At 41.0% G+C, this 15,261-nt stretch overlaps 1 long non-coding RNA gene and 1 pseudogene across 1 annotated transcript; one reads left to right on the top strand and one right to left on the bottom strand.

Annotated features, from left to right (window-relative positions):
* The first annotated feature begins 121 nt into the window (after positions 1 to 121).
* On the top strand, positions 122 to 3,187 carry LOC147576855 (uncharacterized). Its single transcript, XR_015241207.1, has 2 exons — positions 122 to 1,142; positions 2,716 to 3,187. It is a non-coding gene; the product is annotated as an uncharacterized LOC147576855 (long non-coding RNA).
* An 11,214-nt stretch (positions 3,188 to 14,401) lies between these two features.
* Positions 14,402 to 14,682, bottom strand: LOC112865791 (small ribosomal subunit protein uS14 pseudogene; annotated as a pseudogene).
* Between the last annotated feature and the right edge of the window lie 579 nt (positions 14,683 to 15,261).

Genomic DNA, 15,261 nt, shown 5'->3' with positions numbered 1-15,261 from the left:
TGTTTGTGTCCCACAATGCTCTGCGCGGGCGGCCGGGCTGGGGAAGGGGAGGGAAAGTGGGCGGGGCGGAACGAGCTCGGAGGCGGGGCGCCAGCGGGGTGGGGGTCGGGGAAAACGCGGTTAAAGCGCAAGCGCAGAAGAGGCCGCTCCCGGTCGTCGGGACTAGAGCTGTGGGTGCCTTGGTGTCCTTGCACACCCGTGGGTTTTGACACCGTCTGTGCGTGTTTATGTATACGTACACGTGCGGATTTACATTAATATGCGGCATAAGTACTGCCCAATTTGTCCTTCCTCTAGCCGTCCCCACTTAACGCTGAGAGAAGCATTTCTAGGCATGGTTCACGCTTCTTGCATTTTTTTTTTTTTCTTTGAACTGAAAACGAAAGAAACTCCTCGTTTCTTGAGTGGTTTCTGTAGCGGGGCTGAAACCGGAACGCCCAGCCTCTTTCGGTGAGGTGGGTGAGTAAGTAGTCCGCCCATTTTTCACCCTGGGAACCAAGGCCAGCAAAGAGGTAAGACCAAACAGGTGAGGGACGCGGTCCCTTACTTTGTAGACAACAAGCCCGCGGCCGGTCTACCCAATCCCGAACCGCCTTTGCACCCACTGGCATTCTCTTGAGGTGCTCTAAGATTGTTCTAGCATTTCTCTGGGCGATCTGGCAGGAAGTGCGGTTCTGAAATGACTGGAGAAATCAACACTCAAATCTGTCTCATTCCCCCCAAACACGGGGGCACCTAGAGCTGTTCAAAAAATGTGCCAATTCCTTACACAACTTCGAGTCTCATTTTATTACACCATCACTTCCTCGGGGCCTTCCCGCGGGGGGAGTGTGCGCTGCACCCCAAAGTGACCGATACTGCCTGAGGGATTTTAAAGTTCTTGGTCTACTGCAGAGTCCTGTAAAGTGTTAAAATACCCAAGACCCTAAGTGCTCGCTTCCGCAGGCCGGGCGGGACTTGAGACCCGGCGGTAGGAGGGGCGCTCACTGCAGGCGGAAGCGCGCCCCAGGTGCGTGGAGGCTGACTGGGTTGCCGGCCTAGAGGCCCAGAGCGCCTCGGGCTTTTTGCTCTGAGTACTGTGTTTTCCCACGCCTCCAGCTTTGGAGCCGAAAGACTTCTCTCCAAAGGGCTTTTTGTGCAAGGTGAGTTGACGTCCTGCTTGACGTGGAGTGGATTTTTTCTCTGAAATACTTGGCGGCATCTAACATCAACCCCTTCTCTAATCCCTTTGAGAAAAAGCCAAGCATCTTGGCGCCCTGATTCTAACCATTGTACTCTACTTGAGAAATAAAGGCAATGAAAATAACGTCTAATTTTATAGTCTTTTGCAGTTACAACACATTCTCAAGTATGTAAAATGTTTAATCCCTCATGGCAATTATACTAGATAGGTTTCACAATTATGCCCACCATCATTTTTATTATTCCCATTTCACAGATGAGAAAAGTCAGAAGGATGCGAATTAGGCCCAGCAAGTTTTGTGCTGAGATTTGCAGAAGGAGAAGGCAGAGGCTTAACCTTAGGAGAGGGATGGCAGCAACAGCAAGGATCTGGAAGGGGCAGGAGCTTGAGGCCCTGGTGGGGTTTGTGTTAGAGTGTGAGCAGAAGGTAAAAACCGGAGAAGAGTCAGGGTGGGAATAAAGGAGTGAAACAAATCCCATCTATCTACCTAGGGCATTTGATAAGTCAGTCAGTAAAACTCATTAGGTAAACCTTGACTGTGTCTTAAGGGACCCAGGTGGCAGCTCCTTCAAAGGCTAGAGGAGTGGTGTTGACACACACAAAAATCTTTCCTGAGGTTATTCTCACCTCTCCTTTTCTCTTCCTTTTGTGCTTTTGAATTCTATATTTAAAAACTCGATCATCTCTCGCCCCACCTTCACCCCAGGTGTGGAGGATCAGTTAACCAACAAAAGGCTGTTGGGCCCTAAGGGCACAGTGCTAGATACTTGGAGAGGGTGTGAGAAAAAATACGAGATTAACTTTGTAGGAGCCCTCTCTATGTTTTGGCTTTGGGCAGGGTCAGTTTCTGTGGCTACTGCAGCCTCCCACCTTTTTCTTCCTGGGCGAGAAGAGACTTGCCTTTGGGTTGGTGGAATAAGTAGGCCTTTCTTTGACAGTAGGTTAAATAATACTGCTGCAGGATTTTATGAAACCAGAATCCTGCTCACAGGTGAAACAAATGAAAACCCCATGAGGAACTTTAATTATTAACCTGGTATAGATGATTCTGAGGAAATCAAGTTCCAGGGAGACAGCTCATTTCAGCCATGAGATGTTTTGGGGACCAAATTTTGGCACAAATGGCAACTGAATGGGTATTTAGTTTTTTAGTCCCCAATTTATTTTAGAGCTAGAATGCTTTCAACTCAACAGAAAGATCTCTAGTCTGACTTGGATAATCCCAGTGGAGGAGAGCTTATTACTGCACAAATCATCCTTGTTCTCTTATTAGATCATCCCAACTATATTAAAAATAACTTGCTCCCCACCCCAAACTTTGCACCTCTTGTATTTTCATTTCATCATCCACCTAATTGAACTGATAGGGAGAAATCTGTTATAAGATGGCCAACAGGACTGATAGGGAAATTCCAGTCCCAGAGGGAAGGCTCTTCTGGGTTCTTCTTCCTGCCCCACTTGCCATGCGTGCGCCAAATTGTCACTAATACAGAAGTAACAGACTATAAATTGTTCCTTCTGCTTATGCTCAGGACTCAGACCCCTGGAGAGTGATCTCCTCTGAGCCCCTGGTGTGAAATAAGCCTCCTGCCTTCCAAGATCTCCGAGTGCCACTTGGTTCCTTCCCCAGGTGATCCAGACCAGGTTCTGTAACAGAACAAGTCATGTCAGCTACCACCACTACATCGTGATTCCAATCCATTAACAAGTCTTGAATTTGTCCATTCCTGTTGCCACCATCCTAATCTAAAATACCAGTAGTTTGGGGGCACCTGAGTGGCTCAGTTGGTTAAGCGTCCAACTTTGGCTCAGGTCATGATCTCGAGATTCTTGAGTTCAAGCCCCTGGGGCTCTGTGCTGACGGCTCTGAGCCTGAAGCCTGCTTCAGATTCTGTGTCTTCCTCTCTCTGCCCCTCCCCCTCCTCTCTGCCCCTTTCCCGCTCATTTCTGTCTCTCAAAAATAACAAAAAAATAAAATAAAAAATAAAATACCAATAGTTTGTGCCTGGAGAATTATAATATCACTTATTTGGTTTTTCAAATACCCTCTTTCTTCCCTTCATTCTCTACATGGTTGGCAGTATAAGAATGCATAAGGATCATATTGCACAACAATTGGCTTCCTAGTGTTCTTAGGATAAAGTCCCCAAACCTTTAGGGTTTATGACAGTACAATCTGGGCTATGTCAGTATCTTCAGCTTCATCTGTTGTTATACTCTGTCAAGGAACATGCCAGTCAGAGAATTTTTCCCCCACATCTTCTAAAATGCCACACTTTTTCCGCCAATGCACACATTATTCCCTCTGTGTAGAAATACTTTCATTCATTAGCTAATTCCTCTCAATATTCAGATCTCATTTATATATGAACTTTATTGAGGTGTAATTCACATGCCGTGGAGTTTACCCACTTAAAGTGTATAATTCAGTGGATTTTAGTGTATTCACAGAATTGTGAAGCCATCACCACAATCAATTTTTGAACATTCTCCTTACCCCAAGAAGAAACTCGTACACTCATTAGCAGTGATTACCACTGGAATTCTAATGACTCGTCATTGAACACTGTAATCCCAGAACCTAGCACAGTGTCTAGCACATAATAGGTATTTGATAAACGTTTAATGGATGAACAAGTTGATGATGAAATACATGAATGTGGAAGCCAATTTTATCACCTGGTAGAATGGCAGCTTCCCAAGACCTACAATGTCAGGGAAAAAGCTTGTGTTTCAATAAATGTACCCATTCCTCCCTAAGATGCCAGAATACCCAAGATTAGATTTCATCCTTTTTATTTTTTGAAGATTCTTCTGGTCTTTAGGATACAACTATTGGAACACAACTCATCTTCAGAAAGGGAATTTATGGTTTAATTTTAATTTTTTAATTCAAGGAAGTGGGCAGTGATTTAATCTTAATGCTTATGTCTGTTGTTAGTCCCACCTCCCCACCAGACACAATACTATTTTTCTCTTTCACATGACTCTCAACCAAACTTCTCAAAAGAATTATCTATACTCACTGTTCTTCATTTTTGAACTTTCTTCATTACTTCTCAACCCCTCTAATTTTATTTTCCCTTCACTCCACTAAAATCTTCTTAAAATCACCAGTTATTTTGATGTTGCTAATCCAAAGGTCATTTTTCACTGTTATTTTACTGGACTTTGGAGCAGCATTTGGTCTTGTTGACCATTCTTTCCAACTTGAACACTCTCTTCCTTGTCTTTACTGATATTCCCACTGTGTATCCAAGGTTGAGAACCAGTGTTCATACTATATTCCTTGGCCAGTGATTCTTAAAATGAGGTACTCAGGCCTACATACAGCATCAGTGTCATCTGTCAAATTGTTAGAAATTTAAATTCTTTTTTTATTATTTTTTAAAAATACAATTTATTGTCAAATTGGCTTATATACAACACCCAGTGCTCATCCCAACAAGTGCCCTCCTCAATGCCCATCACCCCTTTGCCCTCTCCACCCTCAATTTGCCTTCTGTATTTAGAGTCTCTTGTGGTTTGCCTCCCTCCCTCTCTGTAACTATTTTTTTCACCTTCCCTTCCCCCCTGGTCTTCTGTTAAATGTCTCAAGATCCACATATGAGTGAAAACATATATTTGTCCTTCTCTGAATGACTTATTTCACTCAGCATAATACCTTCCAGTTCCATCCATGTTGCTGCAAATGGCATGATTCATTCTTTCTCATTGAGAAATGTAAATTCTTAAATCATCCCTAGGCCTATGAATCAGAAGTTCTGGGGTTAGGGCCCAGTCATCTGTGTTTGTATGAACTCTCCCAAGTATTTCGGATCAATGCTCAAGTCTGGAAACCAATGCCCAGGCAACTATTGATGCTTAAATGTATACCACTAGCCCAGTTCTGCCTACCCAGTTCCCTGTCTGCCTATCTAACTGCCTATTAGTTCTACTTTGCTTGGTTGTCTCAGAGACACCTCAGACTCAACATGTCCAGTCCAAAATAGAGTAATGGCCTTCTGTAAACATAGTTCTCGCTCATTGTTTTCTAAGTCACTGAAGGGTACCACTTCACATCTAGAAATAAAACTCAGAAACCCAGAATCATCCCTGACACCTCCATCATACACATCCTTGCAGGATATCCAGTTGTTTATTCACTTATGTCAATTTTGCTTTCCAAATTAAAGAAAAATAACTTCTTTGCAGTGAAGAATTTTACACGTATAAAATATAGAAGAGTTAAAAAAACATAAAAAATATATAAGTGTGTACCTATCACCCAAGCCCCCAAATCCAACCAGTGGCCAATGTTGCTTCCTCCATACCCCCAGCTATTTTCCCCTTCCCATATTATTTTGAAGCAAATTGCAGATACCGTATGTAAATATTTGAGTCTATATCTCTACAAAAGATAGAAAAAATGCCACAATGCCATTATAATTTAAAAATAGCAATTATTTTATAATATAAATTATTTACATTTCCAATAGACTCATAAATATTACTATATATATGTATAATTTGTTTCAGAGAGGAACTGGCTGATTTTGGTTGGTGTATCTTTTTTTAATTTTTTAATATGTTTTTCTTTTAACTTTTTTTTGCTAATTTTTTTTATGTTTATTTATTTTTGAGAGAGAGGCAGAGTGTGATCAGGGGAGGGGCAGAGAGAAAGAGGGAGACAGACTCCAAAGCAAGCTCCAGGCTCTGAGCTGTCAGCACAAAGCCCGATGCAGGGCTCCAACTCACAAACCATTAGATCACGACCTGAGCTGAAGTTGGACACTTAACCGACTGAGCCACCCAGGCTCCCCCATTTATTTTAATTTTTTGAAAGAAAGAGACAGTATGAGTAGGGAAGGGGCAGAGAGAGAGGGAGACACAGAATCTGAAGCAGGCTCCAGGCTTCTAGCTGTCAGCACAGAGCCCCAGGGGCTTACACTCAACAATCTCCAGATCATGACCTGAGCCAAAGTTGGACTTTTTTAAAAAAATTTTTTTATGTTTATTTTTGAGAGAGAGAGAGAGAGAGCAGGGGAGGGGCAGAGAGAGAGAGGGAGACACAGAATCCAAAGCAGGCTCCAGACTCCAAGTAGTCAGCATAGAGCTGGACACGGGGCTCGAACTCATGGGTTGTGAGATCAGGACCCAGCCGAAGTCGGACCTTAACCAACTGAGCCACCCAGGCGCCCCTGGAAGTCGGACTCTTAACCAAATGAGCCACCCAGGCACCCCTGTTGCTGTATCTTTTAAATCTTCTGTATTTAACAGAATTTTTTTTTTTAACATTTATTTATTATTGACAGAGAGAGAGAGAGAGTGCAAGCAGGGGAGGAGCAGAGAGAAAGGAAACAGAATCCGAAGCAAGTTCCAGGCTCTGAGCTGTCAGCACAGAGCCTGATATGGGGCTCAAACTCACGAACCCTGAGATCATGACCTGAACTGAAGTCGGATGCTTAACCGACTGCACCACCAAGGCACCCCAATCCTCTATTTTTAAAAAAATAATCTTCTATATTTTTGTCTCTGTTTTCCTAGTAATATTTTATTTTTATTTAAGGAAGTAAGTTGTTTGCCCTGTAGTTTTGGTCACAATCTGAATTTTGTCAGTTGCATCCCCATGGTATACTTAACATGTTCCTTTGTCCTCTGTATTTTTTATAAATTGGTAGTAAGATCTAGATGTTTTATTAGATTCAGGTTTAATTTTTTAACAAGGTGTTTTCATAGGTGGTGGTGTGTTTTTCCATTAGAAGACATACAGTGTGTGCTTATCTTTCTTCTAATGTAATCTCCTTTGTAACTGCTGTTGAGTAATGCCTGGAGAAATTCATTCATTAGGAGTTTTAAATGGGGATATAATTCTATCATTCTTCACATATTAGCTGCAATGTTTCTACAGAGGGAAGTTACCCCTCTTCAATTATTGGATTACTTAGTGGTTTAATTTATATAAGACAGCAGGATAGATACTTGCTTCTTTCCCTTTTTACTAAATATCTCTTAACCCCATCTACTCTCATTTTCAACTACTACCATCCTGATAAAAAATTCTTAACCTAACTTCCAAGATCTTGAATCTTTGTTATCCTACTCCTCTTACAAGGTCCTGAATGATCTGCTCCCTGCCTATTTCTCCAACCTCATTTTATACCTCTTTCCTTTTTTTTTTTTTAATTTTTTAAGGTTTTTTTTACTTATTATTAAGAGACAGAGAGACACAGAGCATGAGCAGGGAAGGGGTAGAGAGAGGGGAGACACAGAATCTGAAGTAGGCTCCAGGCTCTGAACTGTCAGCACATAGCCTGACGCGGGGCTGGAACTCACAAACTATGAGATCATGACCTGTGCCGAAGTAGGTCACCTAACCAACTGAGCCACCAGGCACCCCATTTTATACCTCTTTCTAGCTCCTTTTCTTACTATATCTGAGCCACACTGACCATTTTTTAAATTTCCTAAATCTTCAAGGTCTTCCCCATTTCAGGGCCTTTGTGCATGACCCCTCTGTCTGGAAAACTGTCTCCAACTTCCTCTTTCCATACTAACTTTTAAATTGCTTTCGTAAGGAAGTTGAGACTGGTATTCCAATTATAACCTCTCATATCACCTTCTACTTATCCTTCATAGCACTTCTCGTAGTTGTATTTATGTGACTATTTCTTTAATATTTGCCCCTGCCACTGAACTATTAAGTTCCATGAAGGCAGGGACCATGTCTCTTTGGGCACAATATTTTTTCCCTAAGCTTAACTTAATGCTTGGAATATAGTATGTGCACAAATAATAAATGCTGAATTGAACAACATTGAATTGAAGTCAGATTTGGGAAAAATAAAATACTTTGTCTCTATTTTTAAAGAGCAAATATATGTAACATTTTTTGAGTGCAAAGTACCATTCTAAGTTCTTCTAATATTCACTACAACCATATGAAGTAGATACTATAATTATCTCTACTTCAACAGTTAAGGAAGCTAAAGAGAGATTTAAGCCATTTGCCCAAGCTCATGTAGATAGTAAATGTCAGAGTCAGGATTCAAATCTAAACAATCTAGCTCTAGAACCCAAGGCATCAGGTTCAAATCCTAATGTACTGCAATTTGTAGGAATACACTACGCAAATGTCTACATTGGAGAGGAACTGGCCTTAATTTTTTGAATCCTAAATTCAAAAATCCCAACCAAGGGGCTTATTGGTTTAGCTCAGGTCAGGTACTCATCCCTGAACCACTCACCTAATTCAAGACAATGGGCATGATAAGAACATGAGGCTTTCATGCCAGATATGTGGATGCTGAGGACAGTTTCCAGGAGAATGGGGCATGCCAGGCAGACAATCTCATAGTAGAGTACACACATATTTCTTCCCATATATCCAGTTTCATAAACTCCCTTGTCTGCTATAATGTAATTTCATCACACAGAACAACAGATAGCTTGACACCTCTTACTGAGAAACTATTCAAAGACATCCCAGCTGCTACATTTATCTGATTCCCAGAATGAACAGAATCAAGTCTGGATATGGTTGTACACAATTTTGCAATCTATGGGCTAAATGACAAATTTAATGATCCTCAAAACAGTAGAGTCACAACCTTCGCAAAGGGTCTAAAATCAGCTCCTGCCATGTGAGAAATTACCTTGGGGTACTGGTAGTGAGAAGTAAGGGGAAAGAGGTGAGGGAGATTAACATACTGTGGATAAGGTAGAAGTGGGCTGAAAGACCCATACTACCCAAATATAGGCCATACAATGTTCCTAATCCTTTTTTTCCCTTCCTGTGTCAGCTTTCCTCACCTATGGTGAGGTAATGAGGATCAGAATTGAGTTTGAGCAGGGGTCCAACAGACTGAAGCTACATGGAGCCAACAGACACACTTGTCTATTAGAAAGATTGCAAAGGCAAGTATACCTAGTCAATAGCTGTATTTCACAAATTAGCCTGGTGAGTAGCTGTGGATTTATTCCACATTTCTTGGGCAGAGGACAAGTGAGGCCAGAATAGTATCATCTATGGATGGCTGATTTAAGACCTCATAAATGTTGAACACTTAAAGTACCTCATGCATCTTTAGTGAATTGTGAATATTTGGTACATCTTGGTTCTTCTTTCACTTTGTAGTTCAGAACATGTATGATCTACTTATTTTTATATCTCTCCAATATACCCCTCATGCCATTTGCTTCTGTACTGTTTCATCTAGCCTCCTTATTTTTTATTTTTCTTATTTTCTATAACAGAATTAAAAAGTCTTTTTTAAAAGTTTTATTTATTTGTTTGTTTATTTGTTTATTTATTTAAAGTGATCTCTACACCCAACATGGAGTTTGAATTCACAATTCTGCGATCAAGAGCTGCATGCTCTTCTGACTGAGCCAGCCAGGTGCCCCCAAAATTCTTTTTTGTTTTTTAGTTTAAAAAAAATGTTTATTTTTGAGAGAGAGAGAGAGACAGAATCTGAAGCAGGCTCCAGGCTCTGAGCCGTCAGCACAGAGCCCAATGTGGGGCTTGAACTCATGAACCATGAGATCACAACCTGAACCAAAGTCGGATGCTTAACCAACTGAGCCACCCAGGTGCCCCGCCCTGAAAATTCTTAATACAACAAATGCATATTACAAATTTAAAAATCACGTATAGTTAAAATTACCTTTGAAAATCTCTTAAATCACCGTAAAGCAAAATGTGTAATGTTTACGAGCCATATTGGAGGCTGCCATGCTGCCTCTAAGTAAAGTCCAACACAGTGGATTTTTCCTCCTGTGTTGGAACAGATTGCTCTTTCTTCAACTGAGCACCAGAGGAAGTTGTTGGTTTCTATTTAGGGACTCTAGATGTGCACTCAGATTGCTAGGTGTCCACACTGCACCAGGTAGGAAGCTGAGACCAGCTGAGGAATTGACACATTTATGTCTTCTCTCTCATGCTTACCCTGAACAGTCACTTGCTGAGTGAAATGATCTGATGCCTCTTTCTCTCAGGCCCACTTGAATTCATATGAATTAAATGTGTGTATGTTGTTCTAGAATACAAACGTAAAGTGATGAAAGACAAACAGGATATTTATAACTTAAAAACCTTTAGAAAGAAGAAAAGAGAAAGCGACATACACTGGTCACAGCTACAGATTTTATCTCCTATCTTGCTGAAGAGTTGAGTGAAGGAGATCATAGGACCAGCAGATCTCATAGACATTCATTTGTTAACTCACCCCCTTAGTAAGGAATAATTTCAGTATGTGTGCCCCAGGTTCTGTCTTCTGGGAGAATTTCCCATGTTTATATCTCACAGGGCCATCCCTGAGAAAGAGCTTAGGGAGATTCCTCTGAAGAGGGAGGACTCGACTATTTTAGGGTGTACTTTTTGTTGGCATATACATTTGGACTGTGGCTTGTCTTAAGGGTTAAGCAATAATCACAGCACCCTATGCAAGGATTGAGGGTTTTTGTTTTTGTTTTGTCAGTACTTCTTTAAGACTTTAGTTAGCTGCCTATTGTTTTCATTTTGGGGGACAGTGAGTTTGTTAATAACCCAATCTAGAAGGCATTTGTGGTAAGGAGTGTAAGATGGCGATTTACCAAAGCTGTGACAGATGGTCATCTTTAGATCAATGCAATGCTGTCCAGTGATAGGTATTACAAAAATAGAATTCCCATAGTAGCCATCTGGATGGGGGGAAAGGTGTTCCCAATTCCCTTAAGTGTTTTCCTAATGCGGGCTTGTACTCGTACTACATTTTGCTAGTCAGTTCTTTTATTTTCCTAGATGACTATTTCCTAACATCTCTTCTGTCAAACCCCCAATACCTCTTTTCCTACTCTCACTCATAACTGATGACCACCATAACAATAATTACCACACATTTAGTGGCATAACACAACACAATGTATTGCCTTCTAGTTCTATGGGCCTTGACACAGGTCCTGCTGGGTTATAAGCAAGGTGTAGGCAGGGCTGTCCCTTTCTGGAAGCTCAAGGGGAGAATCCATCTTGTCTTTTCCACCTTCCAGAGGCCACCTGCATTCCTTGGCTCCTGGTCTCCTTTTTCCATCTGCAAAGTCAGCAACTTTCTGACCCTTTTCCCATCATCACATGTTACTCTGGCCCAATCTTGTGTTTCCCTCTTCCACTATTTTTTAGTAACAGTTTTATTGAAGATCTAATTCACATACCATACAATTCACCTGTTTTAAAGTGTACACTCCCATAGTTTTAGTGTATCCATGGAATTGTTCTTCACAACAACCAATATAGAACATTTTTCATCATCCCCAAAAGACACCCTGTACACCCTAGCGGTCACCCTTTTGTTCTCCCCACCCACAGAGCCTGGCAAGCAAAAATTTTTCTTTATCTATGGATTTGCCTGTTGTGGACATTTAATATAAATGGAATAATACAGTATGTACTCTTTTGTGCCTGACTTCTTTCACTTAGCCTGTTTTCACAGCTCAGTCATGTTGTTGCATGTGTCTGTATTTATTTCATCCCTTTCTTCTGCTTTTAGGACTCTTCTACAAATAAAATGCACTTGTTAGGAAGAAGAATTTCTGTTGGCAGTACAAGGAAGGAAGAACAGGTATGGGAAAAACTGATGAATATCCATAAAAAAATACAGCACACTAACACTTGTTTTATTTTTATTTCATTTTGTTTTTCTTTGTTAGTTATTCTTTTCTGGTTGTTGACAAAATTTCCAAAGGATTTATCTCAAATGTAAAAGGAGATTTAGGATTTGAGTTGCCATAGGCAAGGTATATAGAAGAAGTCCCTCCTTGCTTCAAAATGAGAACCAATTTGGAAAGCTTCCAGGTTTACCAATAATTGGTTTATTATCATAAGTTTATTGCATTCAAAGTTGAGAGGGCAACTGCTCCTATGGTTCGATTTTGATGTCATGTGGAGGAGCTGCTCCATTCCTTAAATTACCCTGTGTTGGAAGGAGTATATTTGCTTCTACAATGGGATTTTATATTTAGATGTCAATTCCTTGAATTTAAGGCAAAGTCTCCTTTTTATTTAGTGGGCTCACCAATATATATCTGTACATCAAGCATTTTTCCTGAACTCCACAACAAATAGCCATCTGTTCCTGCCCCACGGTCATTTCACATGCAACATTTCCAGAGAAAAATGATTTGTCTTGCCCTGGACCTATTTCTTCCTTTGAGTTTCTCATTTCAGTGAATCGTATTACCATTCACCAAATTTCCCAAGGTAGAAACCGTAGTCTTCCCATCACCCATACCCAACCAGTAACTAGTCTCCTGAGTTGTTATCATGAATATTTGTTAATTCTTTCTGCCGGTCTCCATGGCCATTACCAGCACCTTAGTTCAGGCCCTTCACCAGTTCTCATGTGTAAGACTGGTGAGATGAGCCCCTCTTCTGTCCATTCTCCACAGTGTAGCCAGGGATACAGAGCTGATCACATGATTTCTCTTTCTAAAAGCTTGTACAATGTTTTACTCATTGCCCTTAGGATACAGTTCAAACTCCCATATAATGTAAGATATCTATTTTCTGAGCCTTGTCTACTCTCCAATATTTATCTTCCTCTCATCACCTTACCATCACCAATTTCATGTTATCATATTTTCCCAATCTGCTTATATTCTGCTTATATTTCCCAATCTGCATATTTTCCCAATCTGTTTATATTCTCTTTACTGTCTGTCTTTTTTTTTTTTTTTTAATTTTTTTTTCTTTTTTTAACGTTTATTTATTTTGAGACAGAGAGAGACAGAGCATGAACAGGGGAGGGGCAGAGAGAGAGGGAGACACAGAATCGGAAACAGGCTCCAGGCTCTGAGCCATCAGCCCAGAGCCTGACGCGGGGCTCGAACTCCCGGACCGCGAGATCGTGACCTGGCTGAAGTTGGATGCTTAACCGACTGCGCCACCCAGGCGCCCCAACTGTCTGTGTCTTTTTATGTATCACGTCTCTTGCCTGAGAAACCCTTTTCCCCTTTCCTCTGGCTAACTCATATATGTTGAGACTCAGCTTAGTCACTAATATCCTTTAGAAAGGATGTTTCCAGATATTTCCTGCTTGAGCTAAATGCTCCTACCTATGTGCTTCATAACTTCTGTATACTTAACCAATACCATGATACTTATCACATGGTTTTATCTGTTAATTTTACTTTATGTTTTTCCAAGCACATTATAAAGTCCTTTATGACAAAGACTATTTTTTTGTGTATCTTTGAAAGCTGAGAACCTGCCAGAGAGCTGACAATTGGTTAGCTTTCAATAAATTTTGGTTAAATAAAGGGAAAAAGATTAAATGACACTTAATGAGTGGTTTGGGAGGGCTATGAAAACACATTTCATCCCCAGTATAGTTAAGTTTTTTTATTGTGGTAAAATACACATAACAGAAAATTTACCATTTTCACCATTTAAAAAAAATATTTATTTGTTTTTGGGAGAGAGACAGACAATGCAAGTGGGGGAGGAACAGAGAAAGAGGGGGACACAGAATCCAAAGCAGGCTCCAGGCTCAGAGTTGTCAGCACAGAGCCCGACATGGGGCTCGAACCCACAAGCCATGAGATTGTGACCTGAGCTGAAGTCGAACGCATAACCAACTGAGCCCCCCAGGAGCCCCCCATTTTAACCATTTTTAAGTGTATAATTCAGGGACATTAAGTACATTCGAATTGTGGTGCAAACGTTACCACTAATCCTTTCCAGAACACTTTCGTTATCCCAAACAGAAACTCTGTGTACATTAAACGATAACTCCCATTCTACCCTTCCCACAGTCCTTAGAAACCTCTATTCTACTTTCTGTTTCTGTGAATTTGCCTATTCTTGGTAACTCATAAAGTGGAATCATGTAATATCTGTCCTTTTTTTATCTGGTTTATTTCACTTAGCATACTGTTTTCAAGGTTTGTTCATGTTGTAGCATGTACCAGAATTTGATTTGTTTTTAAGGCTAGAAAACATTCCATTGTATATGTATACTACATTCTGTTTGTCCATTATCTGTTGATGGACACTTGGAGTGTCTTGCTATGAATATTGGTATACAAGTATCTGTTTGAGTCCCTGGTTTAAATTCTTTTGAATATAAGCCTAGAAGTGGAAGTGCTGAATCCTATGGTAGTATAGTTTATGTTTACCCTTGTGAGGGACCACAACACCTGTTTTCCAAAGTGGCTGCATTTTACATTCCCACCAGCAGTGAACAAGAGTTCCAACTCTTTTTTTTTCATAATTGAAGTATTTTTATTTTATGTACAATGAGTTGACACTAGGTAGGTATCTTGGATATCTGCAGTTAAGGTAGGTATCTTGGTTGACCCATTCAAGGAAGTTCAGTTTATCCAACTTAATGAAGCCTATATCGTTCGTGTCCTGACAGAAACACCAGCAGCACATATTGAGGCTGTATTTCCAGTTCAGAGCGTGCTGGTTTGAGCAGATGCAGCAAGAAATGAGAATGCTGGCCACATTTCCTCGAATGGCTCCAGTAGAGCTGCTGGTGATCCATCTTGTTTGCTTGGATGCGATGAGGCAAATGGCTGAAAAAGGTTCCAGTTTCTCACATCTTCACCAACACTTCCTTTTTACTCCCTCCCTTCCTCCCTCTTCCTTCCTTCCTTCCTTCCTTCCTTCCTTCCTTCCTTCCTTCCTTCCTTCCTTCCTTCCTCCTTCCCTCCCTCCCTTCCTTTCTATGCTTTTGAGCATGAACTAGTATCTCCTTGTGGTTTCAAGTTGCATCTCCCAAATGGCTAGTGATGTGGAGCACCTTTACATTTGCTTGTTCACCAATTGTATATCTTTTTTGGATAAATGCCTTTTCAAGTCTTTTTCCTCTTTTTTTTTTTATTTTTTTATAAATTTTTTTTTTTTCAACGTTTATTTATTTTTGGGACAGAGAGAGACAGAGCATGAACGGGGGAGGGGCAGAGAGAGAGGGAGACACAGAATCGGAAACAGGCTCCAGGCTCTGAGCCATCAGTCCAGAGCCTGACGCGGGGCTCGAACTCACGGACCGCGAGATCGTGACCTGGCTGAAGTCGGACGCTTAACCGACTGCGCCACCCAGGCGCCCCTCTTTTTCCTCTTT

The sequence above is a fragment of the Puma concolor genome, chromosome D1 (assembly GCF_028749965.1).
Source record: "Puma concolor isolate L17-30 chromosome D1, mPumCon1.1.hap2, whole genome shotgun sequence".
NCBI lineage: Eukaryota > Metazoa > Chordata > Mammalia > Carnivora > Felidae > Puma > Puma concolor.
This window is presented reverse-complemented; position numbering and strand designations above follow the sequence as displayed.